At 46.9% G+C, this 27,735-nt stretch overlaps 1 long non-coding RNA gene and 1 pseudogene across 1 annotated transcript; both read left to right on the forward strand.

Moving 5' to 3' along the window:
* LOC141270944 (uncharacterized) overlaps positions 1-22,487 on the forward strand; it is a 59,169-nt pseudogene extending 36,682 nt beyond the window's left edge.
* Positions 22,488-23,062: 575 nt separating this feature from the next.
* LOC141270945 (uncharacterized) lies at positions 23,063-27,178 on the forward strand. Its single transcript, XR_012321777.1, has 3 exons — positions 23,063-23,734; positions 23,883-26,478; positions 26,923-27,178. It is a non-coding gene; the product is annotated as an uncharacterized lncRNA (long non-coding RNA).
* The last annotated feature ends 557 nt before the right edge of the window (positions 27,179-27,735 follow it).

Raw genomic sequence — 27,735 nt, forward strand, 5'->3', positions numbered from 1 at the left:
ACTAAGTGACTCTTCAGTATAAATTCTGAAACAGCACCACTTACAGGTTATAAGTAGAATTACAACTAATTGAACTAGCGCAAAGGATGAATGGAAAAAAGTAATGGAACCTAAATATTGTAAATGTAACATAAAATTGATACATTCATTTGTACAATAGGACACACAATAAATAAGTACATGCTGGATAAAGTAAGTTTGTAATGCGCTATATAGGTATTTTTTATACCATTTTCAAGATTTCTACTTGTGGTTAGTGAATAGAAACATCTGAAGGCTGAAAATCCCTCCCGACCTGATTCTACATTCCCACAGCTGTATGCTGTTACAGTGTATCAGGCTGGAATGTGGACACATACGTAGGACCCAGGCCCCCTTACACCAAAACATTTTGAGAAACCTTGGTCCCTCTTTTTCCCCATCATTTATGAAAGGCTTCAACCCCCCCCCCATCTCCTAGAAAGTCTGGGTCATTTTGCTGGATTATCAGGGTATGTCCTGACTTGTCCTGTCCTGGCTCAGTCTATGATGGAGGTAACTGGAGGAGGATATTAACCTCCTCCTCCCTCTGGTTGAACTAGATTGCTGGCTGCCGCACTCACTGAACATCTGCTCCGGCTTTTCCTGTTAACGGTCAGCAGAAAATGGAGCCCTGTGCACATATGTCACCGAAAAGGTCTGAAAAAGGCTTTATGGGGTGATCCTCTGAAATATAACCTTTATTTATTATTTTTATGTAAAACAGAGGGGATTCAACCTCTAACAACAACAACCAATAAAATATAGGGACTAACAGGAATGGATAGTACACCATCCAGGAAAGATTAAGAACTATTTCTGTCCCTAATATATCCCTGAATTCTCTTCCTTCCTGGCAGCGGAGGTTGGCACCCTAATTTTTGCTCCGTAGCGCCCCCGCTCAACATCGGTGTCCCTGATGTCCCTAGTATGTCACTCTCCTCTTTGTTAAAAAAAAACACAATTGTGAGAAAGGTAGGAAAAGAGTGAACACACAGATAGAGAACAACAGTTTAATCGTAGCTATTCACAAAATCCACCAAGTCTGTGTATTATGGCTGAAAAAATACAACACTGGGGAATGTTAGTAACAACCTTTGTCTCCGGATAACTAGATTAGTGTACTCATTGAAAAGATGAAGTACTAAATTTTCAGCATATAGTTAACAACAATGATCCATCCAACTGGCCATGTTAGATATCAAAAAAACTCTCAGAAAAAATGCCCACAGATGGGTATCATTTGGATGATATTTTTGTAAAACAATCTGAGTCATCAGAGAAAGAATGTAGCAAGGACTGTTGCATAAATATATTCCACTACACTTATCAAAAATATATCCCAAATGAATCAAACAAACTGACTTAGTGTAGAGAGTTGGGGAGTAGCACTTCTCATTGGTGGTCCCTTATAAATACTGTATATCTCAGGGATTTACCACTTAACATAGATACTCATATCGTAGATAAATCAACAGCCTAATATTATATGAAAGAAATAGGGAGTAGCACTTATCCATTAGTGGTCCCATAGATCATGTCCCAATGTGTGTCTTCATGGGGTTAACCAAGGTTCATCAGGGGACCTGGGGAGAGCATTAATCTCTGTCTCCAGATGCTCAGTCAGCTGCATATGAGGGGGTTGAAACGATAACCCATGTATATATAGCCACATACCGCCCTCAGGTGTGTACCATACCTTTGATTAGGCGCCCATTTTCAAATATGTCACTCTAAGTCCGGCGTGCATGCAGTACACAGCATGGAGCGCACCCAGCACACATGAGACGGACGTCCACATGTCCTCACCGGTCAATCACAGTCTATGCCGGACATGAGGTCACTGGAGAGCACGCCAAGACGATGGAGCACAAACCGGAAGTGACGCCAATATGCCTGTGCCAGTCCCCAATAGCACATACAGGAAGTGCGGTCACCGGAACGCAGGCTGAAAGCCGGTGAACCGCACACCCTGTGGGCGCACAGGATTGGTCATAGCGGTAACACATAAGACCGCCCACAGTTGCCAAGCTACACAGTTAAATCACAACACTGGCACAGTTGCCAGAAAATGGTTCATAATCTTTCCTGGATGGTGTACTATCCATTCCTGTTAGTCCCTATATTTTATTGTTTTTTGTGTTTAAAGGTTGAATCCCCTCTGTTTTATATAAAACATTAAATAAAGGTTATATTTTAGGGGTCTAATTTCTTTTTGGTTTATCTTGTATAATTAGGCCCTGTTGATCAATTTTGTTTTGGTGTTCAATGGATCCTCTGACCATACAGCAGATTCCGAAAAAACGCTGATAAGTTATGGCTTGTTTTAGGAGGAAGGAGGCAAAAATGGCAATTTCTTAGAAGACCCCTGACGACTGGACACCCCAGGAGCAATATGAATTTATTATTGTTCGGTTTACCACTCTAGACCACCAAGAAATTTACAACAAAGTCCTTCATCACCCTAGGCCACCAGGGAACATACAGTTATATGAAAAAGTTTGGGCACCCCTATTAATCTTAAGCTTAATGTTTTATAAAAATTGGTGTTTTTGCAACAGCTATTTCAGTTTGATATATGTAATAACTGTTGGACACAGTAATGTTTCTGCCTTGAAATGAGGTTTATTGTACTAACAGAAAATGTGCAATCTGCATTCAGACAAAATTTGACAGGTGCATAAGTATGGGCACCCTTATCATTTTCTTGTTTTAAATACTCCTACCTACTTTTTACTGACTTACTAAAGCACTTTTTTTGGTTTTGTAACCTCATTGAGCTTTGAACTTCATAGCCAGGTGTATGCAATCATGAGAAAAGCTACTTAAAGTGGCCACTTCCAAGTTGTTCTCCTGTTTGAATCTTCTCTGAAGAGTGGCATCATGGGCTCCTCAAAACAACTGTCAAATGATCTGAAAACAAAGATTATTCAACATAGTTGTTCAGGGGAAGGATACAAAAAGCTGTCTCAGAGATTTAACCTGTCAGTTTCCACTGTGAGGAACATAGTAAGGAAATGGAAGAACACAGGGACAGTTCTTGTTAAGGCCAGAAGTGGCAGGCCAAGAAAAACATCAGAAAGGCAGAGAAGAAGAATGGTGAGATCAGTCAAGGACAATCCTCAGACCACCTCCAGAGAGCTGCAGCATCAGCTTGCTGCAGATGGTGTCACTGTGCATCGGTCAACTATACAACGCACTTTGCACAAGGAGAAGCTGTATGGGAGAGTGATGCGAAAGAAGCCATTTCTGCAAGCACGCCACAAACAGAGTCGGCTGAGGTATGCAAAAGCACATTTGGAGAAGCCAATTTCTTTTTGGAAGAAGGTCCTGTGGACTGATGAAACCAAGATTGAGTTGTTTGGTCATGCAAAAAGGCGTTATGCATGGCAGCAAAAAAACACAGCATTCCAAGAAAAACACTTGCTACCCACAGTAAAATTTGGTGAAGGTTCCATCATGCTTTGGGGCTGTGTGGCCAATGCCGGCACCGGGAATCTTGTTAAAGTTGAGTGACACATGGATTCCACTCAGTATCAGCAGATTCTGGACAATAATGTTCAAGAATCAGTGACAAAGTTGAAGTTACGCAGGGGATGGATCTTTCAGCAAGACAATGATCCAAAACATCGCTCCAAATCTACTCAGGCATTCATGCAGAGGAACAATTACAATGTTCTGGAATGGCCATCCCAGTCCCCAGACCTGAATATCATTGAACATCTGTGGGATCATTTGAAGATGGCTGTCCATGCTCGGCGACCATCAAACTTAACTGAACTGGAATTGTTTTGTAAAGAGGAATGGTCAAAAATACCTTCATCCAGGATCCAGGAACTCATTAAAAGCTACAGGAAGCAACTAGAGGCTGTTATTTTTGCAAAAGGAGGATCTACTAAATATTAATGTCACTTTTCTGGTGAGGTGCCCATACTTATGCACCTGTCAAATTTTGTTTGAATGCAGATTGCACATTTTCTGTTAGTACAATAAACCTCATTTCAAGGCAGAAACATTACTGTGTCCAACAGTTATTACATATATCAAACTGAAATAGCTGTTGCAAAAACACCAATTTTTATAAAACATTAAGCTTAAGATTAATAGGGGTGCCCAAACTTTTTCATATAACTGTACAATTTACCTTTTACTACTGCAGACTGAATGTACAATTAACCCCCCTTTCACTACCCTAGACCACCAGACAGTTTAATTAAGCCATTTTCCCTACCCCAGACCATCAGGGAATGGGAATGTACAATTTCACAACCCTAGACCACCAGGGAACCTACAATTAACCCCTAATTCACTATTCCAGACCATCAGGCGATTAACATTTTTACTACTATATAGAACCAGAGTATTTACAACAACCCCTTTCACTATTCTAGACAGCTAGAGAATGTGCTATTAAACCTTTCACTCCCTTAGACCACTAGGAAGCGTACAATTAACCCCCATTTTACTATTCTAGATCACCAGGCAATTAACATTTTTACAGTTATATAGAACCAGGGAATTTACAACAACCCCTTTTATTATTAAGGACAAATAGAGAATGTGCTAGTAAAACTTTCACTCCCCTAGACCACCAGGAAACGTATAATTAACTCCCATTTTACTATTCCAGACCATCAGGCGATTAACATTTTTACTACCTTATGGAACCAGGGTATTTACAACAACCCCTTTCACTATTCTGGACAACTAGAGAATGTACTATTAAACCTTTCACTCCCCTAGACCACCAGGGAATGTACATTTAACCCTCCCTTTTACTATTCCAGACTACCAGGCGATTAACATTTTTACCACTATATAGAACCAGGGAATTTACAACAACCCCTTTCACTATTCCGGACTAGAGAATGTGCTATTAGGCTATGTGCCCACGTTGCGGACCTGAAGCATATTTTTTACGCTTCTCCCTGGCGGGAAAATCGCATGCGGATATTACATGCGGTTTTCCCGCCAGGTAGAAGCGTTTGTGAGGCGTCTTTGCATGCATTTCCGCATGCGGGTTATCAAGCATTTCTCCAAGCATCACTTGGAAAAGTGCTTGACAACTTGTTCAGAATGGTAAAAAATAAAAAAATAAACTTTATACTCACCTTCTGATGCATTCTCTGCCCCGTCCGGAGTCTTGAGCGGCTCACGCTGTTGTGTGCAGGACCTGCGGTGACGTCATTGAGTCATGTGGTGGGTCACATGACTTAATGACGTGGCAGGTCCTTCAGACAACAGCGCGACGGAGGGAAAACATCAGAAGATAAGTATAAACTTTATTTTTTTCTTTTTTTTACAGGTTCTTTGGTACCCAGGTCTGGATGAGAGTCTCCTCTCCTCCAGACTTGGGTACCATCCGCACATTGATTCCGCTGCGCTTCCGCAAAATTAATGAACATGCTGCGGATTTTTGACCGCAGCATATACGCTGCGGAAAAATCCGCAGCATGGGCATTGACATTGCGGAATGCCATTGGGGACCATGGGGTGCAGATATACATGCGTTTTTCAAGCGTTTACGCTGCGGAAATTCCGCAGCATATACGCTTGAAAAACGCTACGTGGGCACACAGCCTTAAACCTTTCACTCCCCTAGACCACCAGGGAGTGAACAATCAACCTTGTCACTACCCTTGAGCACCAGGGAGTGCAATAATAAGGCTGTGTGCCCACGTAGCGTTTTTCAAGCGTATATGCTGCGGAATTTCCGCAGCGTAAACGCTTGAAAAACGCATGTATATCCGCACCCCATGGTCCCCAATGGCATTCCGCAATGTCAATGCCCATGCTGCGGATTTTTCCGCAGCGTATATGCTGCGGTCAAAAATCCGCAGCATGTTCATTAATTTTGCGGAAGCGCAGCGGAATCAATGTGCGGATGGTACCCAAGTCTGGAGGAGAGGAGACTCATCCAGACCTGGGTACCAAAGAACCTGTAAAAAAAAGAAAAAAATAAAGTTTATACTTATCTTCTGATGTTTTCCCTCCGTCGCGCTGTTGTCTGAAGGACCTGCCACGTCATTGAGTCATGTGACCCACCACATGACTCAATGACGTCACCGCAGGTCCTGCACACAACAGTGTGAGCCGCTCAAGACTCCGGATGGGGCAGAGAATGCATCAGAAGGTGAGTATAAAGTTTATTTTTTTATTTTTTACCATTCTGAACAAGTTGTCAAGCACTTTTCCAAGTGATGCTTGGAGAAGTGCTTGATAACCCGCATGCGGAAATGCATGCAAAGACGCCTCACAAACGCTTCTACCTGGCGGGAAAACCGCATGTAATATCCGCATGCGATTTTCCCGCCAGGGAGAAGCGTAAAAAATATGCTTCAGGTCCGCAACGTGGGCACATAGCCTCACACTTTTACTACCTTAGACCACCAGGAAATGTACAATTCATTCCCTGTATTATATTTATAAAGCCTAAACATAGTCTGTAGCTCAGTACAGAGATTGCCCAGTTCACATTAATCCCGGTTCCCAATGGGGCTCACAATCTAGATTAGATACGCGCATACGCACGCGCACACACTCTCCAGGGTCATTTAGCTTCTTAGTATATTTTTGGAATGTGGGAAGACAGTGGAGGACCCAGAGGAAAACCAGCCCAAACCCATGGAGAACACAAAATGTCAATGCAGATGTTGTTCTTGGTTGGATTTGGACTACCAGGTTTCCTAGTTGCCCTTTATCCCTACAATTCATGGACACTCACTGATGAGTCCAATGCTTTATTGTGGGAATGACCTGAAAATCAGAAGTGGAATTGTTGAAAGTTTGACAACCCCTATAAAATTCGGACAACCCCTTATCAGATCAAGGGGCAAGGAGCACATGACCTGTGTGTAGTAATAGTAAAGAGCAAAGAAAAAACCGGCTCCTGTGATCCAGTGAACTGTAAAAGGCTTTATTAAAAAATTCCATGGAAAGAGACCAACACAAGAACAGAATATGAAACGCATTTCGAATCACTTATGATCCTTCGTTATGCCATGAAGAAGGATCATAAGTGAACTGAAACGCGTTGGATTCCGCAGAATTAAAGAAAAAGCCTTTTACAGCTCACTGTGTAGCATCGGCGTCCCTGCCTCCTGCTAGGCAGGGACGCTGTTCCCCTCACCTCTCCGCTCCGTGCCCGGCGTCTTCCTCCCGCTCTGCTGGCAGCGCGCGCTGCTTCCCGGCCACTGTGCTTAGGGCGCGAGCGTGCGCGCTCCCCCTCTCTTAAAGGGGCCGCGCGCGCCGTCCTAAGGAGTCCCCGGCCAATGGCCGGAGGACCTCACCATATATAAGGCACCTCCTCCAAAATGGAGGTGCCCGAGCAATGTTGTTGCATAGCCTATCACTCTGCTTCAGCCCTCAGGTCCCGTTACCAGATACCTGCCAGTTGCCTGCCAGTTACCTGCCAGATTCCTGCTTGATACCTGCCTGATACTTGTCTATCTACTTGCATTCCTGCGGTCCGACAGTCTGCCTACCAGCCCTGCCAGTCTGTCTATGGATCTGATTGCCCGCTCACCTGGGAGCGCTCATCTGCTACCTGCCTGCTAGCCTATCTGGAGGCTTAGCCGTCACTTGCCGTGACCACCCGCCTGTCAAGAGACTGTTCCCGTCACTTGCCGTGACCTCCTGCCCTTCTACCCAGAGACTGTCCCCGTCACTTGCCGTGACCTCCTGCCCTTCTACCCAGAGACTGTCCCCGTCACTTGCCGTGACCTCCTGCCCTTCTACCCAGAGACTGTCCCCGTCACTTGCCGTGACCTCCTGCCCTTCTACCCAGAGACTGTCCCCGTCACTTGCCGTGACTACCTGCCCGCCTACCCTGGGAGCCACCCGCTTCCTTACAAGGACTGCCCCTTTGTATCGTTGCTCAGAGGTTCCACCTCCCAGACCCGTTACAGTTTGCTCGGGCCATGGAACCCGGTGGCACCCAAGCTCCCTCGCTCTCGGACTTGTGTCATGAACTTTCCCTGTCAGAGGTCCCAACAGGAGTCCATCCTGAGTCATCTGCGTAGTGTTAACTCCCGCCTGGACACATTGTCTACCTCTTCGGGAGCAGCCTCCACACGCACACTTACTACCCTGGCACCGCCGCAGCCCATCAACACCATGGCATCTCTTCCCGGTCCCCGCCTCTCCGCTCCTCCTCGTTTTGGCGGAGATCCCAGCCAGGCACGGGGCTTCATTAACCAGTGCACTCTGCACTTCGAACTGTTGGCACACCAGTTTTCCACCGACCGAGCCAAAGTAGCCTTCATCATGTCCCATCTCACGGGAGAGGCACTGGCTTGGCTAAATCCTCCATGGGAGAGAGGAGACCCCCTAGTGTCCAACCTGCCAGCCTTTCTCACGGTCTTCCGGAAAGTCTTCGACGAACCAGGACGGAAGACCTCATCTGCATCATCTCTGCTACGCCTCCGTCAAGGAAATCTCACCGTGGGCCAATATGCCATACGGTTCCGTACCCTTGCTTCGGAGCTGGCCTGGGATAACGACGCCCTGGTGTCTGTCTTTTGGGAGGGTCTGTCCGGCCGTATTAAAGATGAACTCGCCGGTCGGGACATTGCTACCACTCTCGACGACTTAATAACTCTTGCCACCCGGATAGACATCCGGTTCCAGGAGCGCGCCAAAGAGGTCACCCATGAGAGGAGGTTTCCACGTCTAGCCCCTACCTTCCAGAAACCCGTCACTTCTCCCGTTACTCCCCAGGCGCACTCACCCAAGCCTATGCAGGTCGACCAGACCAAGATGGTCAAGACCCGTCAAGAGTTACGCCGAGCCGAGGGAAGCTGCTTCTACTGTGGCAGTAAGGAGCACCGGATCCGTTCCTGCCCGGAGAGGTCGGGAAACGCCTGTGTCTAGGATCGCTCAGAGAGGTCGTCCTAGAAAAGAGTAAACCCTCTCCATCTCTGTTGCTGTCGGTCTCTATCATCTGCGGGGAGAACCGTTATTTTGAACTAGCCCAACTTGACTCTGGAGCTGCCGGAAATCTCATTTCTCAGTCCCTGGTAGAGAAATACCGCATTCCCACCAAACCTCTAGCTGTACCCTTGCCTGTCGCTGCCGTAGATGGGGGCCTCTTACCACATCCCATCCAACTCATCACCGAATCCATAACCCTGCAGGTGGGAATGCTGCACTCAGAGAGCATCTTCTTTCATGTTCTGCCTGGACTCTCTCACGCCCTCTTGCTAGGCCTACCTTGGCTTCAGAAACATGCACCCGTGCTTGATTGGCAGACCGGAGAAGTCCTTCGCTGGGGACAGGACTGCCATAAGACTTGTTTAGTTCCCGTCCATCCTGTCCGTCCTTCTCCTACCCCAGCCAATCTACCTGGTCTTCCGGTTCCCTATTGGTCTTATGCGGACGTCTTTAATAAAAAGGAGGCAGAGACATTACCCCCTCATAGACCATACGACTGCCCAATCGACCTGATGCCCGGCGCTACTCCTCCCCATGGGCGTATTTACCCTTTGTCCGCTGCTGAGACCCGGTCCATGTCTGAATATATTGAGGAGAATCTGGCCCGGGGATTTATCCGGAAATCGACCTCCCCGGCGGGAGCAGGCTTCTTCTTCGTCAAAAAGAAGGACGGCTCACTCCGTCCCTGTATAGACTATAGAGGCCTTAACCAGATCACGGTGAAGAATAAATACCCCCTTCCGCTCATTCCGGAATTATTTGACCGTCTGAGGGGGGCTAGAATCTTCACCAAGCTGGACCTCCGTGGGGCGTATAACCTGGTCCGTATCCGTCAGGAGGATGAATGGAAGACGGCATTCAACACCCGGGACGGCCACTATGAATACCTGGTAATGCCCTTCGGTCTCTGTAACGCTCCCGCCGTCTTTCAAGAGTTGGTCAATGACATCTTCCGGGACCTTCTCTACTCCTGCATAGTGGTGTACCTGGACGACATCTTGGTCTTCTCTCCGGATCTTCTCACTCACCGGAGGGATGTTCGTCAGGTCCTGCTCAGGCTTAGGCAGAACCACCTCTACGCTAAATATGAGAAGTGCCTCTTTGAGCAGACCTCGCTTCCGTTCTTGGGCTACATAATCTCTCAGACCGGCCTACGAATGGATCCTGAGAAACTGTCTGCCATCCAGAAGTGGCCCCGACCAGAGGGGTTGAAGGCTATTCAGCGGTTCCTGGGCTTCGCCAACTACTACCGCCTCTTCATACCGCACTTCTCTTCCCGGACTGCCCCAATCTCTGCGCTCACCCGTCAGGGCACTAATCCCAGAGAATGGCCGCCCGAAGCAGAGGAAGCCTTTCTTAACTTAAAACAGGCTTTCTCTTCCGCCCCGGTGCTGCATCGTCCGGACGGCAACAAACAATTCTTCCTGGAAGTGGACGCCTCCTTCTCTGGAGCCGGAGCGGTACTTACCCAAAAGTCGTCTTCCGGAAGAATGGTAACTTGCGGCTTCTTCTCCAAACTCTTCTCCCCTTTTGAGCGCAATTATTCTATAGGAGACCGAGAGTTATTGGCCATTAAGCTGGCACTGGAGGAGTGGCGTTACCTGCTCGAGGGGCTCTTCACCCAGTAATTATTTACACGGACCACAAGAACTTGGCTTACCTCCAGAGCGCCCAGAGACTTAACCCGCGCCAAGCCCGGTGGTCCTTGTTTTTTGCCCGCTTTGATTTCGTTCTTCATTTTCGCCCGGCAGACAAAAACATCAAAGCTGACGCCTTGTCCCGATCCTTCCTGGTGTCTGATCTAGAGGAGGAGCCTAAGCACATCATTGATCCCGCCAGAGTAATGCAGGTGGCCCCCGTGAATCTAAATCGTCTCCCTCCCGGTAAGATGTTCGTAACAGTACCTGATCGGAAGAAGATCCTACACTGGGGTCACTCGTCTAAGCTAGCTGGCCACGCCGGTCAGAAAAAGACCCTCCAGCTTATTACCCGGCATTACTGGTGGCCTACCCTGCACAAGGACGTAATAGACTTTGTTTCAGCCTGTGTGTCCTGCGCCCGCAACAAGGTTCCGAGACATCTGCCAGCCGGTCGCCTCCATCCTCTTCCAGTACCTGCTGCCTCGTGGCAGCATATAGCTATGGACTTTATAACGGATCTCCCTGTCTCTGCCGGTTGTACGGTCATTTGGGTGGTCGCTGACCGCTTTTCCAAGATGGCTCACTTCATTCCCCTGCCGGGCCTCCCGTCTGCACCCGAGCTGGCTAAAGACTTTATCCGCCACATCTTCCGTCTCCATGGCCTGCCCCTCCACATCGTGTCGGATCGTCGGGTTCAGTTCACCTCACGCTTCTGGAGAGCCACATGTAAGCTGCTGGACGTCACCCTGGACTTCTCCTCCGCCTACCACCCACAGTCCAATGGTCAAGTGGAGCGGATCAATCAGATCCTGACCAGTTACCTCCGGCACTTCGTTAATGCCCACCATTCGGACTGGGTGGATCTCCTACCATGGGCCGAGTTCTCTTACAATAATCACGAGAGCGAATCTTCCTCCAAATCCCCGTTTTTTGTAGTCTTCGGTCAGCATCCTCGGATCCCATTTCCCGTCTCCACCTCGGTGGACAATCCGGCTGCGGAATCTCTCGTTAGCGAATTCTCCTCCATTTGGGAGAGTACCCGATCCGCACTCCTTCAGTCGTCCGAGCGGATGAAAAGACACGCTGACAAAAAACGCCTGGATCCTCCACAATTCCGTCCTGGAGATAAAGTCTGGCTCTCGTCCAAGTATGTCCGGCTCAAGATTCCTTCCTACAAGTTAGGGCCTCGGTTCATCGGTCCACTGGAAGTTATCAAACAAATCAACCGAGTGGCCTATAAATTGAAACTCCCGGCCAACTTGCGGATCCCTAACTCCTTCCATGTATCTCTCCTCAAACCCGTGGTACTTAACTCTTTTTCCAAGTCTACAGGTATGCCTCCTGCTCCGGTTTCCGCTGAAAACGAGTTTGAGGTAGAGAACATTCTGGCCACCAAAAGGGTAATAGGAAAGACCTTTTTTCTAGTGGATTGGAAGGGGTTTGGTCCTGAGGAGAGAACGTGGGAGCCCCGGGAGAACATCCATGCCCCTCTCATCCTTGATAAATTTCTGTCTGGCCTAAAAAAGGGGGGGCCTAAAGGGGGGGGTACTGTAGCGTCGGCGTCCCTGCCTCCTGCTAGGCAGGGACGCTGTTCCCCTCACCTCTCCGCTCCGTGCCCGGCGTCTTCCTCCCGCTCTGCTGGCAGCGCGCGCTGCTTCCCGGCCACTGTGCTTAGGGCGCGCGCGCTCCCCCTCTCTTAAAGGGGCCGCGCGCGCCGTCCTAAGGAGTCCCCGGCCAATGGCCGGAGGACCTCACCATATATAAGGCACCTCCTCCAAAATGGAGGTGCCCGAGCAATGTTGTTGCATAGCCTATCACTCTGCTTCAGCCCTCAGGTCCCGTTACCAGATACCTGCCAGTTGCCTGCCAGTTACCTGCCAGATTCCTGCTTGATACCTGCCTGATACTTGTCTATCTACTTGCATTCCTGCGGTCCGACAGTCTGCCTACCAGCCCTGCCAGTCTGTCTATGGATCTGATTGCCCGCTCACCTGGGAGCGCTCATCTGCTACCTGCCTGCTAGCCTACCTGGAGGCTCTGCCGTCACGTGCTGTGACCACCTGCCTGTCCAGAGACTCTTACCTGCTCACCTGGGAGCGCTCATCTGCTACCTGCCTGCTAGCCTACCTGGAGGCTCTGCCGTCACGTGCTGTGACCACCTGCCTGTCCAGAGACTCTTACCCGCTCACCTGGGAGCGTCCGCCTGCTACCTGCCTGCTAGCCTACCTGGAGGCTCTGCCGTCACGTGCTGTGACCACCTGCCTGTCCAGAGACTCTTACCCGCTCACCTGGGAGCGTCCGCCTGCTACCTGCCTGCTAGCCTACCTGGAGGCTCTGCCGTCACCTGCTGTGACCACCTGCCTGTCCAGAGACTCTTGCCCGCTCACCTGGGAGCGTCCACCTGCTACCTGCCTGCTAGTCTACCTGGAGGCTTAGCCGTCACTTGCCGTGACCACCTGCCTGTCAAGAGACTGTTCCCGTCACTTGCCGTGACCTCCTGCCCTTCTACCCAGAGACTGTCCCCGTCACTTGCCGTGACCTCCTGCCCTTCTACCCAGAGACTGTCCCCGTCACTTGCCGTGACTACCTGCCCGCCTTCCCTGGGTGTCAACCGCTATCTTACAAGGACTGCCCCTTTGTATCGTTGCTCAGAGTTTCCACCTCCCAGACCCGTTACACACTGGATTCTGGGAGTTGGATTTTTGCTCTTTATTAACCCCTCTTTTGATTCCATATTCCAGCGGACCTCCAAAGCAGAGGGCCAATCATGACAGGGGGAAATTGAGTGAGGTAAGTAGTGACCATGATGGGAGGGGAGTTTCCTGGACCACCTGTCACTCATCCCTACTGCAGACCACTACTGCCACAGAGTATTCTCAGCTAGGAATGGCTGATAACAGGGAGCAATAGATTGTATGAGATCAAATTTAGAAAAAAATATAGATAGAGGATTTCTGTACCAACTCCCAATAATGTGAAGGCAATGCAGCTAGGGAGACAAGATCACATCTTGTGAGGTCTGGTGAGGCAGTGCTTCACCCAGGGGTGCTGACTCAAGGTGGTCTACTTACCCAGAAGTATACTTGCATATTTTAACCCTTCTATGTGCAGGTAATGGAATCCTATGAGAGATCCTAGGCCTTTATGGCTGCCAGTATAGCTCCCATAGATGTCATCCAGCTTTTCTAGGATCCTGATGGGCATCTGCAGATCTCACCCACTCCTCACATATTGTTATATAGTTCATCTATTTCTGTATATGATGAGGATGATGATTCAGTAGTGGAGGGAGGCAGCGAGTCTGCAGCTGTGGCTGCTATTACTGCTGCGGTTACTTTTCCCATCTCTTTCATCATTACCTGGAGCATTACAGCAGGTTACATCATCTCCTCCTGGGCTCCTTGTCACGTCTCTACCTGCTGCACACACGTGGTGAACGCCCTGAGTTCTCCAGGTCTGACTCAACACTTAAAGGGGTTTTCCCACGAACGAATGAAAGTTCATTTTAATCAATAGATCTTGGAATAATAATAAATTCCACAATTGGATGTGTTTAAATAAAATGTCCCTGTACTGAGATAATCTTATAAATGTGCCCCTGCTGTGTACTGTGTAATGGCTGTGTCTGACCGTACAGGAACATGGTCTGATCATACCACAGCTCCTGGGCAGGGGAGGAAGCAAAAGAGTATACAGACATTACAGCACAAGATCACAGCTGTATCACACATAACATGATTAGATACATGGCTCTGCGAACTGTATCACACATAACAGGATTAGATACATGGCTATGTGGAATGTATCACACATAACAGGATTGGATACATGGCTCTGCGAACTGTATCACACATAACAAGATTAGATACATGGCTATGTGAACTGTATCACACATATGATTAGATACATGGCTATGTGGACTGTATCACATATGATAGGATTAGATACACAGCTCAGCTGATGCTATCACATGATAAGATTAGATACATGACCTTGCAGACTGTATAACACATGATAGGATTAGACACACAACTCAGATGTCTGTATCACACATAATAGGAATAGATACAAGGTTCAGCAGACTATCACGCATGATAGGATTAGATACATGGTTTTGCAGACTGTATCACATATGATAGGATTAGATATACAGCTCTGCGGACTGTATAACAGAAGACAGCATTAGATGAATGGCTTAGAGAACAATTGCTATGATCTGGACGGTACCGTCATGTGATTGCGGTGTACAGATCACAGTAATGAGCGGAGAGTGGTCGCCAGGTCTGCGGCGGTGATTTCATTCAGTGACATGTACTCACTGCTGGAAAGGATCAGCGCCGCAGTACTGGTGCACGGACCTGTGCTCTCTAATCACTACTGTGATCTAAGCGCCGCAATGACATGACAGCTCTGCTCAGATCACAGCAATTACAGACGACAGGGAAACGGTAAACCAGTGCAGAGCTGGGCTATAATAAAATGGCGCCGGGCTCCACCTACAGCTATGAATTGGACACGTCCTCAGTTCACGCATTTGTGGTTTGTGTCATGCTCTGAGACTTATTCACCAGCAAATAAAACTGCATTCCCCAGATACTAAGTGAAAAAGTTATTAAAACATTACACCATATAATATTATACATTTATAAATTAACTTTTTAACATAAAGTCCAAGCATTTAAAATAAATTGTTACACATTCCACTTTAGTAGCTTTTCCGTATAGCACACTCATTCAGCATTCAAATGCTATCTATTTATCTACAAAAAAAAACTGACCAGGACCTCCAAACAGAATAAAGCAAGTGTGAACAAGTGCAAGCTGCGATGACGGCATACTATCAAAAGGATACAGCAGCAACGTGTAAGTCCTAAGATGTATGCAAACGTTGATTATATGACAAGACAAGCCGCAATACTGCTATATAGAATATACTTATAAAATTAAGGTACTCAGCGCATAAATTGGTCAATTCATAGGAGCCCACCAGCTGCGACAAGGTGACCTTCCTTTGATGGGACCCTAAACCTAACATCATTTTATAAGTAAATTCTTATAGCAGTAATACAGTTCAAATTTCATATATTTAAAGGGAACCTAACAAGTGATACTTGCTGCCCAAACCGTGGGCAGCATGTTCAGCCAGTGGCTGTACGATCACAGCCATATATGTTTGACCAGCTGCCGGTGACCGACCTGCACTGTGCACTAGTCGTAAAGGACAGAAAGAAAAAAAAAGAATTAAAATAAAGTGGTTGCATAAATAGGTGCATCCTTAAACTGTGTTGAAGCACCCTTTGAACTTATGACAGCATTCAGTCTTTTTGGGTAGGAGTCTATCAGCATGGCATATCTAGAATTGTCAATCTTTGCTCATGCTCCTTTGCACTAGAGTTCCAAATCTGTCAGATTGCAAAGTATACAGTGCCCTCTTCAAGTCAATTTACAGATTTTCAACTGGATTCACATCTGGACTCTGCCTGGGACATTCCAAAACTTTTATCTTCTTCTGGCGAATTCATTATTTTGTAGATTTGGAACCGCTAATGGTGGCAGACCACGCAGCCGCTATGGAGCTCCATGAGTCGGGGGCCCGGTGCCATCGCCTACACCTCACCCCTCCCCTGCCCAACCTGGATGCAGATACAGTTGAAAACAATGATGGAGCAGAGCTCCTCCATCACTCTTCCTGTGTGTCTGAGCTCTAACGTCTCACCACAATGGGCATGATGACATCATTACTACATCATGCCCGCTGTGCAAAGCTTTGGAGAGACCGGATCAGAGGGGGAACGAAGAGAGTTTTTTTTTCTTTTTAAATCAATGAGTACATTGTGGCGGCCATTATACTGTTTAGATGGCTATGTTGGGATCCATTATACTATTTGGAGGGCTTTGAAAATTGTATTTATTTTTACGGACATGTCAAAAAAAAGTACCCTATTTTTACGGACTGTCCCTGGGATTTCTGGACAGTTGGCAACCCTGGTTGGGGGCCATTATACTATTTGCAGGGCTATGTGCGGGCCATTTTATACTATTTGGATTGCTATGTTGGTGGCCAGTATACTGTTTAGAGGGCTATATGAGGGGTGATTATACTGTGTGTGAGCCATTATACACTGTGAAGGGTTGTGTGGGGTCCATTATACTGTATGGAGGGTTGTGTGTGGGGCCATCATACTATGTGAAGAGATATAAGGGCCATTATACTTATTTGACAGCCATTATATTGTATGGAGGTCTGTGTCGGTGCTATCATATTGTGTGTGGAGGGGACTGTGGGGGGCATTATGTTGTGTTGGGGTCACTGAGGAGTGAAGATATTGTGTTGAATTCATTGTGGTGGTATCATAATTTGTGGGGGGATACTGTCTGGTCATACAGCGCATGTGGAGAGTCCAGTGGTGAAATTCACTGTGGGGGTATCATACTGTGTTTGTAGGGCATTTTTGTTTGACCATACTTTATGGGGGCTATAAAGGGGGTTTATTTGTGTGTGGTAACACTAAAGGCCTTCAGCAGGAGAAAAATTACTATGTAAGGGCTGCAAAGATGTGAGATATGCTCTTCTGTTACCCCGCTGAATATTATTTTTTTTAAGGAGGCCAAATTAGGACTTCTGCTATAGGGCCCCATGATTTCTATGTATGTCCCTGATTTGGAGGTATGCTTAAACTCGTTAAGCTGAAAGATGAAATTCCTCTTTTTCAGCTTTTTAGCTAAGGCCTGGATGTGTTGTTGCAAAACTGACTGATATTTGTAACTTTTCATAATTCTCTCCACCTTTAATAAAGCGCCAGTTCCAGCTGCGGAAAATAAGCACCGAAACATAATGTGGCTTTCACCATGCTTCACGGTGGGTATCGTGTTCTTTTAATGATGTCAATATTGGCTTTGCACCAAACATAATTTTTGGCATTATGTTCAAAAAGTTCAATCTTGGTCTCATCAGATCATAACATGCTTTCCCACATGCTTTTGACAGACTTGACGTAGGTTTTGGTAAAACATAGCCATGTTTGGATATTTTTATTTGTAAGAAAACGCTTTCATTTTGCCACCCTACCAAACAGGCCACACATATGAAGAATACGGGAGATTGTTGTTACATAACCACTACTTGAAAGAAATTCCTGCAGCTCCTTTAATATTGTTGTTGGCCTCTTGGCAGCCTCCAGGAACAATTTTCTTACTGTTTTTTTAACCATTGTCACTGTATGTAAATTAAGCCATTTCTTGATGACCATCTTCACCGTGTCCCAGGGGCATTGCTAGGGTCCTAAAAGATCAGGTGCACAAGCCCCAAAGTGCATGTCTCCCCATACGACCCCTTTCAGTCATTTAAAAGAGGATATAAACATATACGAGGCCAAAACAATACGACTACACAATGCCCACTACCATTACCACTGCACAGCGAATGCATAATGTGAAGATACGGGGTCTTTTGTGGGCATAATACTACTCAAACAACACAGGGTGAGGGTTAAACAGTGTGACAATACTTTATGGAAACACCAAACAGACAATAACATATAGAACAGTCCCAACAAATACCCAAAGTTACACAGTCACACCCTTTCACTGGCCCGCCGGGAATAGAGCAAGTGCGACTTTGGGACTTCCAGGGCCAACTACCTCAAGCCCCCCCCCCCCCCCCCCGCTTTTGGTGGGCACCCACAGAGAGGAGGTAGTGGCAAGCTTAGGAAGCTGACAGTTCATTGAGGCACGTGACCAGGAGACCCGAAGATCCCACCCCGGCTTTCTCCGAACTTATCCATGGATCCAAGTGACCAGAGGGTCACAATCCTGGTTTCCCTAAATGTCTCCATAGGGTCAGTGATGGTCAATGGAGCAGATCTGTATCCCTCCAGCCAGGGCAGTGTTCCCTTAGGCTGGCATCCTGTAGAATCCAAAATCTGTGTCCCTCGGGATGGAGCTATGCTACCAAGCTGCTGTCCTGAAGAGTCTCTCTGAGTCTGTCTTTGTGAGGTCTCCCTGCTACAGAGGCATATGTCCCTTAAATAGTTCACAACTGTCCTTTCACGCACACATCCTCAGGTCAAGGAGGGAAGGTGCAGGGTTCATGTCACATTGTTTGAGCATTTAATCAATTTGCATAGTTGGTATCTCCCTGCTCTGTAAATCAACAACTAGCTGGCTTAGTAAAATATGTAATTAGCATATTAACAAGCATTGTTGTTCCCAAACACTGAGTCGCTGTCCTTCATACAATGAGTTGCAGTAAATATCAACTTAAATGTCAACATTCAGCTTTATACAAATACTAGTCTGTCGTTCTTGACCCACCAAAGAAACATACATAACTTCAAAAGTCAACATAAAGATAGTAGTGTATTTCTCCTGGCCTAACGAATTTAGATGCCTGGCTAATTAAGATTAGAAGCTGTGTCCTCACACATATTATAATATCACCATAACCTCTACATAACAAAACACTCTATACAAAGACCAATGATACCACCATACACCTTGTACTACATAATGACTGAAATACATTAAACTGTTACTAAAGAAAAAAAAAGGAAAAAAACTCTACTAAAAAGAGCAATATTACCACCTTACAGTAACCGTATATTGGTAGATACCGGTCCAGCAGAACATACACGTGATTACAGTTCAGTTATAGATGGTGACTTACAGCTGACGTTCTTTTTGATGGAATCATTAATTTTTCCTGACTTTTCCATCTGGTCCAGACCTCTATGACCACTTCTTACAGCCACAACTCAGCTGCAGAGATTACAACAAATACACATTTGACTTCTCACATTTCCAGCGTTATCTCCATATCCACGCTGCCCACTTCCCAATATCACCACTATCTGCATGCTTAAAATGCAGACATGCAGACAGCAGTGAATACATTGGTTGAGGACAGTGCTGGCGGCTCCTTCTTCCACCAATCAGCATGTGCGACTGAGACAACAGAGGCGATGACATCACTACACCGTGTCTGCTGTGTGGAGAGTCAGTGCACTGGATACCGGGACAAAGCGCCAGGGGAACGGGAGCGAGGTGAGTGTGTATTAGTATATATATAGAATTAGTATATGTGTATATATATATATATATATATATATATATATATATAATGTGATGTGTGCCTGTATATAGGAGGGGGCTCATACTGTATATAGGGGGCTATGTGCGTGCTCACATTGTATACAGAGAGGCTATGTGGGGGCTCATACTGTATATAGGGGGTTATGTGGGGGCTCATACTGTATATAGGGGGCTATGTGGGGGCTCATGCTGTATATATAGTGTATATGTCACGCAAAGTGTTGGAAAGACTAAGTACAACACGAAGGGATGAGGGGAGGGTAGCCCAAACGCTAGGGAAAGGGGGAGTGGAGACCCCTAGGTAGATCTAATATCACCCTTCCTGTCCTACCTTCCCTATATAGGTTCCGCACCTATCGCCGAACAGGAAACCTAATCCCTGTATATCCCTAGAGCTAGGTCCTAGATGCGGGGGAGGGGGGGGGGTGGTGAGCACTGGCCAGTCCCCAGAATAAACTAAAGACAAAAAGGGAGACAAACAAAGGGGGGAAAACTTAGCTTGCACAAACACCAGAGAGATAACACTAAACGTCCTCCAAGGGCACCAGAGAGGAATTTTATCCGACTGCAGTTGCTCCAAGCCTTCACAAGGGAAAATGAGAATATCACCGGCGATTCCCTGAAGCTGAGAGTTTATAAACACCCAAACTAGGGTGTGTCAATTAGAGCAGGAGGGAGGTTGCCGCTGGGTCCAAAAGTCAGAAGGATTAAGAGGGTGTCTGCAATGCCAAACGCACTGACTTTCTGCAGCCAGATCCAGAGTGACTGTCTGTTACATCTGACACACCCGTGATAGTACTCCCCCTTCTACGAGTGGCCTCCGGACACTCAGGACCAGGTTTTTCAGGATAATAGGTGGCGCCAGATGTCGCGGGATGCGCACACGTTGACTCCAGTGCCATTTTTTTTTAAAATTCTACTACAACATCAACATAGCAGAGCGTATGCATCAGCTATAGATAATGGCGAAGTCTGGTGCATGTGCACTGCTATGTTGACGTTATAGTACATTACTTCAATAAAATTGCGTCGGAGTCAGCACATGCGCATACCGCGATATCCAGCGCCATTTTATTGAAGACACTGTATATGCAAATTCGCAGACACAGTGTCTTAAAAAAATTACAGCAGATAGCACGGGTATGTGTTCTCACTAACTCCAGTACCATTTTTAGCTAATAGAGTTTGTCCACTACAATGTGTAGTGAGCAGATCGATTTAAACCTTGGTAATAAGGCTTTCTTCAAATACCTTGGTGGCAGCAGCTAGGGGTCACGTGGTAGGGATGAGCGGACAGCGATAGCGCCGCTCACAGGTACATTTGGAAAAGCAATGTATTTGAATTCTTTAATAAAATGGCACCAGAGTCAACGCGTGCACATCCCGCGATGTCCGATGCCATTTTCTTGAAGACAGTGCGTCTGCGAATTCGCGCACACAGAGTCTTCAATAAAATAGCACTATAGTGGGGTGTGTGCATGCGCTGACTCCGGCGCCACACTGCGAAGGCACCGGAGGCTTCAGGCAGAAAAACACATCTCCAGTTATATGGTGGAGTATAGTTTTGTGCTATGTTCACCTATTGTTGTGTCCTTCATTCTCTTCTATCATGTTTTCTTCTCTCCAGCCGTGGTGCCTGCATTGCTTTTCTTTTATTGGAAATATGGAGCATGTGAGGTGGAGGAGAATAACATCGGAGAGGAGAAGGAGTTGGAGGAATCAGAGAAGGAAAACATCGAGGAGGAGGTGGAGGAGAAAGCGGAAGATAACATCAAGGAAAAGGTGGCGGACATAGAGGAAGATAACATTGAGGAGGACGCAGAGAATATAGAGGAGTACAACATCAAGTAGCAGAAGCAGGTGGAGGAAAAAGAGGAAGATAACATCGAGGAGGAGAAGGAGGTGGAGGACAAAGAGGAGGATAACATTGAGGAGGAGGTGGAGAATATAGAAGAGTATAACATCAAGGAGCAGAAGGAGATGGAGGAAAAAGAGGAGGATAACATCAAAGAGGAGGTGGAGGACAAAGAGGAGGATAACATTGAGGAGGAGAAGGTGGTGAAGGACAAAGAGGATGATAACATCAAGGCGGAAAAGGATGTGGAAGAGAAAGAGGAGGAGAACATTGAGGAGGAGAAGGAGGAAAAAGAGGAGGATAACATCGAAGAGGAGAAGGAGGTGGAGGAGAAAGAGGAGGATAACAATGAGACAGAAAGGGATGTGGAAGAGAAAGAGGAGCATAACATTGAAGTGGAGCCTGTGGAGAAAGAGCCAGATAACACTGAGGAGGAGAAGGAGGTGAAGGACAAAGAGGAGGATAACATTGGGGCGGAGAAGGAGGCTGAGGAGAAAGATGAGGATAACACTGACGAGGAGAACGTGGAGGAAAAAGAGGGGGATAACATTGAGGTGGAGGAGGTAGAGAAAGAGATGGATGACTTTGAGGAGGAGGTGGAGCACAAAGAGGAGGATAACAACGAGGAAGAGAAGGAGGTGGTGGAGAAAGAGATGGATAACATCGAGGAAGACAAGGAGGTGGTGGAGAAAGATGGATAACATCAAGGAAGAGAAGGAGGTGGTGGAGAAAGAGATGGATAACATTGAGGAAGAGAAGGAGGTGGTGGAGAAAGAGATGGATATCACTGAGAATTTGTATACATTAATTTGAACAATGTACAATGTTCCAATTGATTTTAGAATAATGAGAGCAGCGATCGTAGTGTTTGTTCTGCACTTTTGTCCCTGTCCCCCCATATTATATCTTATATAATGCTCTAATAATCTCCCTGTGATTAGGAGCAATACTGATTATGGAGATGTCTCTGACCCTCTACTCTGCCTCCTTGCACCTTTATATCATTACTGGGCCACACACTTAAACAATCCCATTAATAAACCCAGAAGTCTGATTGGCCGTTACCATGAATACATGGAGCGATGTCAGATTATATCATGTATATGATGAGAATATTCCTGACCTGCTGATGGAACGTTTCTCATTGTATCTAACATTTGCTACATCGGGATAAAAAGTGATAGGATCACCGTCCACGCAGTGATGTCAGAGCTTAGACGTTGGGACATGAGGTCAAATGTCTATTACACTGCTGGAGTCCCGGGGGTCACATACTTTCCTTTTGCACCAATCATTGGCCACTGAACATGACACGATCCCAGAGTATTGTAAGGACTGATCCTGGGGAATGTCCTCCGCTCATCACTAATCTCATCTACCTGAATTTCTCTCTTAGGAAAAGACGCAGGTGGTGGACACCAAAGTGTCTGAGACACAAGGAGCAGTACATGTGACGGCTTATCTGCCACTAGAGGATGCTCACTGCAGAGGGATATGTACAGCTCCCATTGCACTGTATAGTAAATCAGTTTGCAGTGAGCGCCCTCTAGTGGCGACAGAAAGAAGGATCCTAATTATCTGTGTTATCCTAAAGTGCTCCAAGTGTGAAGGAGGATGGGGGGAGTTGTTGTCTAGAATTGCCTCTACTTTTTCTCACATAGTGAATTTATTAATAAGTCTTTCTCCCGGAGCAGAAGCAGCAGAGGAGGCATAAAACCACCAAGGTAAAAACAAAGCTTTGCATGATCCCTTTTATTCCTGCTGTATTAGCACAAATAGAGGTAACAGCAGGGGTCTCCCATCAGGAACCCCCTCTATTACTGACAGCTGTAGAAGGTCATTCACACTCCTGCAGTTATCACTTACATTTCCCTCCTGTAACACTGACGAATTGTGGGAGGACTCGTGTGCAGGACTGTTGTGCTGCTTCCGCCCTGAGATCACTGAGTAAGACTGGGCTAAATGGCAACCTATACCCACGATGGACCGCATCCGGAACAGACCCCACGCTGATCGACAACGAGCCTGTTTACCCTTCTCATCTACTGTACAATACCAAGAAGAAGACCGAATATCCAAGAATCCAAGAAGGCCCTGCAGAAAGACTGGGACCCAAACGTTGACTCATTCATCCCTAACTCCTTAATGAGGCTTTCAGGAGAGCCATAAACTTGAATCTAGGCAAGGACAACCCAGATGTGTAAGTAAAAGGGCCCCTTTCTCCTCTCACCGTACAATATCCCTCACTAGACGTACCCGGCACCACTGCTACTCCAGAGATTGTGCCCACAACCCCGTACCACTGCCGAATATGCTCGAATCTGACTTACACTTTTTTTTTTTTGCAGATCTTTACTAAATTCTCCAAACCGACCACATCCCTTAACATCAATCCCCCACTGCCTGGTGCCACCACTTCACCAATGTCGTAACATTGAAAGCAACTGAAAAAGCCGCTCTGAGGAACCTGACTTCCTAAGAATCCGCACAATCCACCACCAGTTTATCAGACGTAACCGCGATAGGAAGGATATAGGACAGGGGTCCTCAAACTTTTTAAACAGGGGGCCAGTTCACTGTCCCTCAGACCATTAGAGGGCCGGAATATAATTTTTTTTTAAAAACTATGAACAAATTCCTATGCACACTGCACATATCTTATTTTGAGGTAAAAAAACAATACAGGAACAAATACAATATTTAAAATGAAGAACAAGTAAAGTTAAATCAACCGGTATTTCAATAGGTAGGTAATTGTACCCAATAGGCAACAAAGGTCCCCAATAGGCAGGTAAATATCCCCAATAGGCAGCATCGGTCCTCAATAGGCAGGTAAATGTCCCCAATAGGCAGCATCGGTCCTCAATAGGCAGGTAAATGTCCCCAATAGGCAGCATCGGTCCTCAATAGGCAGGTAAATGTCCCCAATAGGCAGCATCGGTCCTCAATAGGCAAGTAAATATCCCCAATAGGCAGGTAAATGTCCCCAATAGGCAGCATCGGTCCTCAATAGGCAGGTAAATATCCCCAATAGGCAGGTAAATGTCCCCAATAGGCAGGTAAATATCCCCTATAGGCAGCATAGGTCCCCAATAGGCAGGTAAACGTCCCCAATAGGCAGCATAGGTTCCCAATAGGCAGATAAATGTCCCCAATAGGCAGCATAGGTCCCCAATAGGCAGGTAAATGTCCCCAATAGGCAGGTAAATGTCCCCAATAGGCAGCATAGGTCCTCAATGGGGAGGTAAATGTCCCCAATAGGCAGCATAGGTCCTCAATGGGCAGGTAAATGTCCCCAATAGGCATCATAGGTCCTCAATAGGCAGGCTGTTTCCCCCTTATAATGCCCTATGCAGGCTGTTCCCCCCTTATAATGCCCCATGCAGGATGTCACCACCCATATAATGCCCCATGCAGGATGTCCTTTCTCCCACCATATAATGCCCCATGCAAGATATCACTCCCCTGTTTTTATAATGCCCCGTGCAGGATGTCACCCCCCCCCATATAATGCCCCATGAGGGAGTGTCACCCCCCATATAATGCCCCATGCAGGATGTCACCCCCTCATATAATGCCCCATGCAGGATATCACTCCCCTGTCTTTATAATGCCCCATTCAGGATGTCACCCCCCCCCCATATAATGCCCCATGCTGGATGTCACCCCCCCATATAATCCCCCATGCAGGATATCACTCCCCTGTCTTTATAATGCCCCATTCAGGATGTCACCCTCCCCCCATATAATGCCCCATGCTGGATGTCACCCCCCATATAATGCCCCATGCAGCATGTCATCCCCCCATATAATGCCCCATTCAGGATGTCACCCCCCCATATAATGCCCCATGCAGGATATCACTCCCCTGTCGTTATAATGCCTCATTCAGGATGTCACCCCCCCATATAATGCCCCATGCAGGATATCACTCCCCTGTCATTATAATGCACCATGCAGGATATCACCCCCCTCTCTTTATAATGCCCCATGCAGCATGTCACTCCCCCATATAATGCCCCATGCAGCATGTCACTCCCCCATATAATGCCCAATGCAGGATGTCACCGCCCCATATTATGCCCCATGCAGGATATCACCCCTAATATTATGCCTCCATACATTAAAAAAAAATAAATACTCACCTCACTCCTCCTCAAATGCTGCCGCTGCTCGGGTCCGCACTCCAGCGTCGCCGGAGTCTTCCCGCTCTGCGCTGCCTGTGACGGCTCAGGGGAGCGCGCGGTGGAAAGACGTCACCGCACCCTCTGACCTGAGACTTCACAGGGAGCGCACAGCAGGAAGACAGCGGATCTGCAGAGGCACGGGGAGAGGTAAGTATCCGGCAGCCGAGGCCCTGAGCAAGCGGGAGGGAGCGGGCGCTGAGACCGCTCTCCTCCGCCCACAGCCCGGCGGGCCGGATAAAAATCCTCCGCGGGCCGCATGTGGCCCGCGGGCCGTAGTTTGAGGACCCCTGGTGTAGGACGTCTGGAGTCTAACACGGCTCTCTCCTTCCATCAACCTTTTAGTGTCTGTCTTACCACAAAATGTTTAGTAAGGTCCCCTGTAACAAAAAAATATGAAGCAGACAAGGATTTGTGAACCGTACTTGCCGAGTCACCGAGAGGAACATAACCAAACTAGGAAATCAGAAGTGCCCTTTAAAAATATCCCTTCATTGCTGCTAACTCTCCCCCCGGCACCAACTAACCACTCAGCCTGACCATTACCATGGCACCTCCATGTGCTACCAGCCGCCGAATTCTGAATCCACCGCACAAGAGCTTCCCCACCAGATCCCATAAGATCACCAGGCTTCCTCTACATCTGCTGATGGATAAAGCTTACAGAAGTGCTGAAAGTGTGAACATGACAGAAGATGAGCTGCTAGGTTCTGGCTACCTTTGAGGATGTCCGCTACATTTCAATTCAAGCTGCCTGAAGGTGAGTGTCTTGTGTCTTCTGACAGGTGATACATACTATGCTGCGGCACTTCAGAGAAGAATATGCTTTAAAGGCTGCAGGGTACCGAGCCACCCAGGAGACTAGTTGGAAAGGCGGATCCCCTGCGACTTCTCACTGCCAGTGACTGACAGGTCTCTCCCTATTCACACATGCAGGGAGAGACCCGTCAGTCAAGGGGTGGAGGCGGGGTGAAGCAGACACCTGTTAAAGTATGTCTTTCTCTGAAACGCTGCAGCGTTTAAGAGTCAAATAGACATGGCAGAAATCATACCACCAGTATCTGATACATGTCTATGGCACGGCAGCATGTATCTGTCAGGTTCTCTTAAAAACCCTATACCCTTCCAACCCATTTCTTCTCCCTTTTTTTAAAGCGAACCTATCCATGTTTAACTCTCTCCTTCTTTGAAACCTCCCCCTCAGTCCGCAGCTCCTTCCTTAATCTGTACGAGGATACACAGGAGGACAAGAAAAGATATAAAGGAAAAAAGGAAGGAAGAAGAACAAAGGCGCCACATGTTTTTCCTCGCTGCTCACCTTGATCGTTTTTGCTGCGGATGGCACAACACTATTAAATAAGGTCTAAGAGGATAATGCTGCCTGTACTCTGATCCCTTTAGACTTGACCTTGCTAGGGACGGAATGCAGAGAAGACGGTCACCGAGTTTGGAGACCCCCAATAAAGAAGACCCTCAGTGGCACAGTAATCCAAAAATAACAGAAATCCTCTTGTCTTGTACAGTTTTAAAACTTAATAAACCAATGCATTTCTGAGCATAAAAGTCCTTTTTGTCAAGTTAACATTCACATGCTCACAACTGACATTTAAAGGGGTTGTCACCTTTGAGAACAATTTTCCTTTTTTTTCTTAAATGAGTTTTCTCAAGTTATTACATTGCTTTGATTAGTTAGACAGCATGAAAATAAGCAAGTTATGAATTTACTAGCTTTTTCTAGCTGCTGACATTCACCTGCTGTGACAGCTTTTATCTTTCATAGTGTACAGTTGGTTTCCATGGAACTTGATTACCAGTGCATGCCCAGTAGTTACATTCCTAGAGAGGAATTAACTCCTAACATTCAAGTCAGCTCTTTTCAACCAGCCCACTGATTTCTATACAGCAGTTAGCTGCTCCCCTTCCTCTCAGCTCTTGAAAAATCCTGTAGAATCACAATCCCTGGCACCCAGCATTATGGTTCTCACTATCCCCTGCCGTGTGCTTGTTCAAATGCTCT

This window comes from Phyllobates terribilis, unplaced genomic scaffold (assembly GCF_046119375.1).
Source record: "Phyllobates terribilis strain yellow unplaced genomic scaffold, ASM4611937v1 Scaffold_5__5_contigs__length_657084704, whole genome shotgun sequence".
Taxonomy (NCBI): Eukaryota; Metazoa; Chordata; class Amphibia; order Anura; family Dendrobatidae; genus Phyllobates; species Phyllobates terribilis.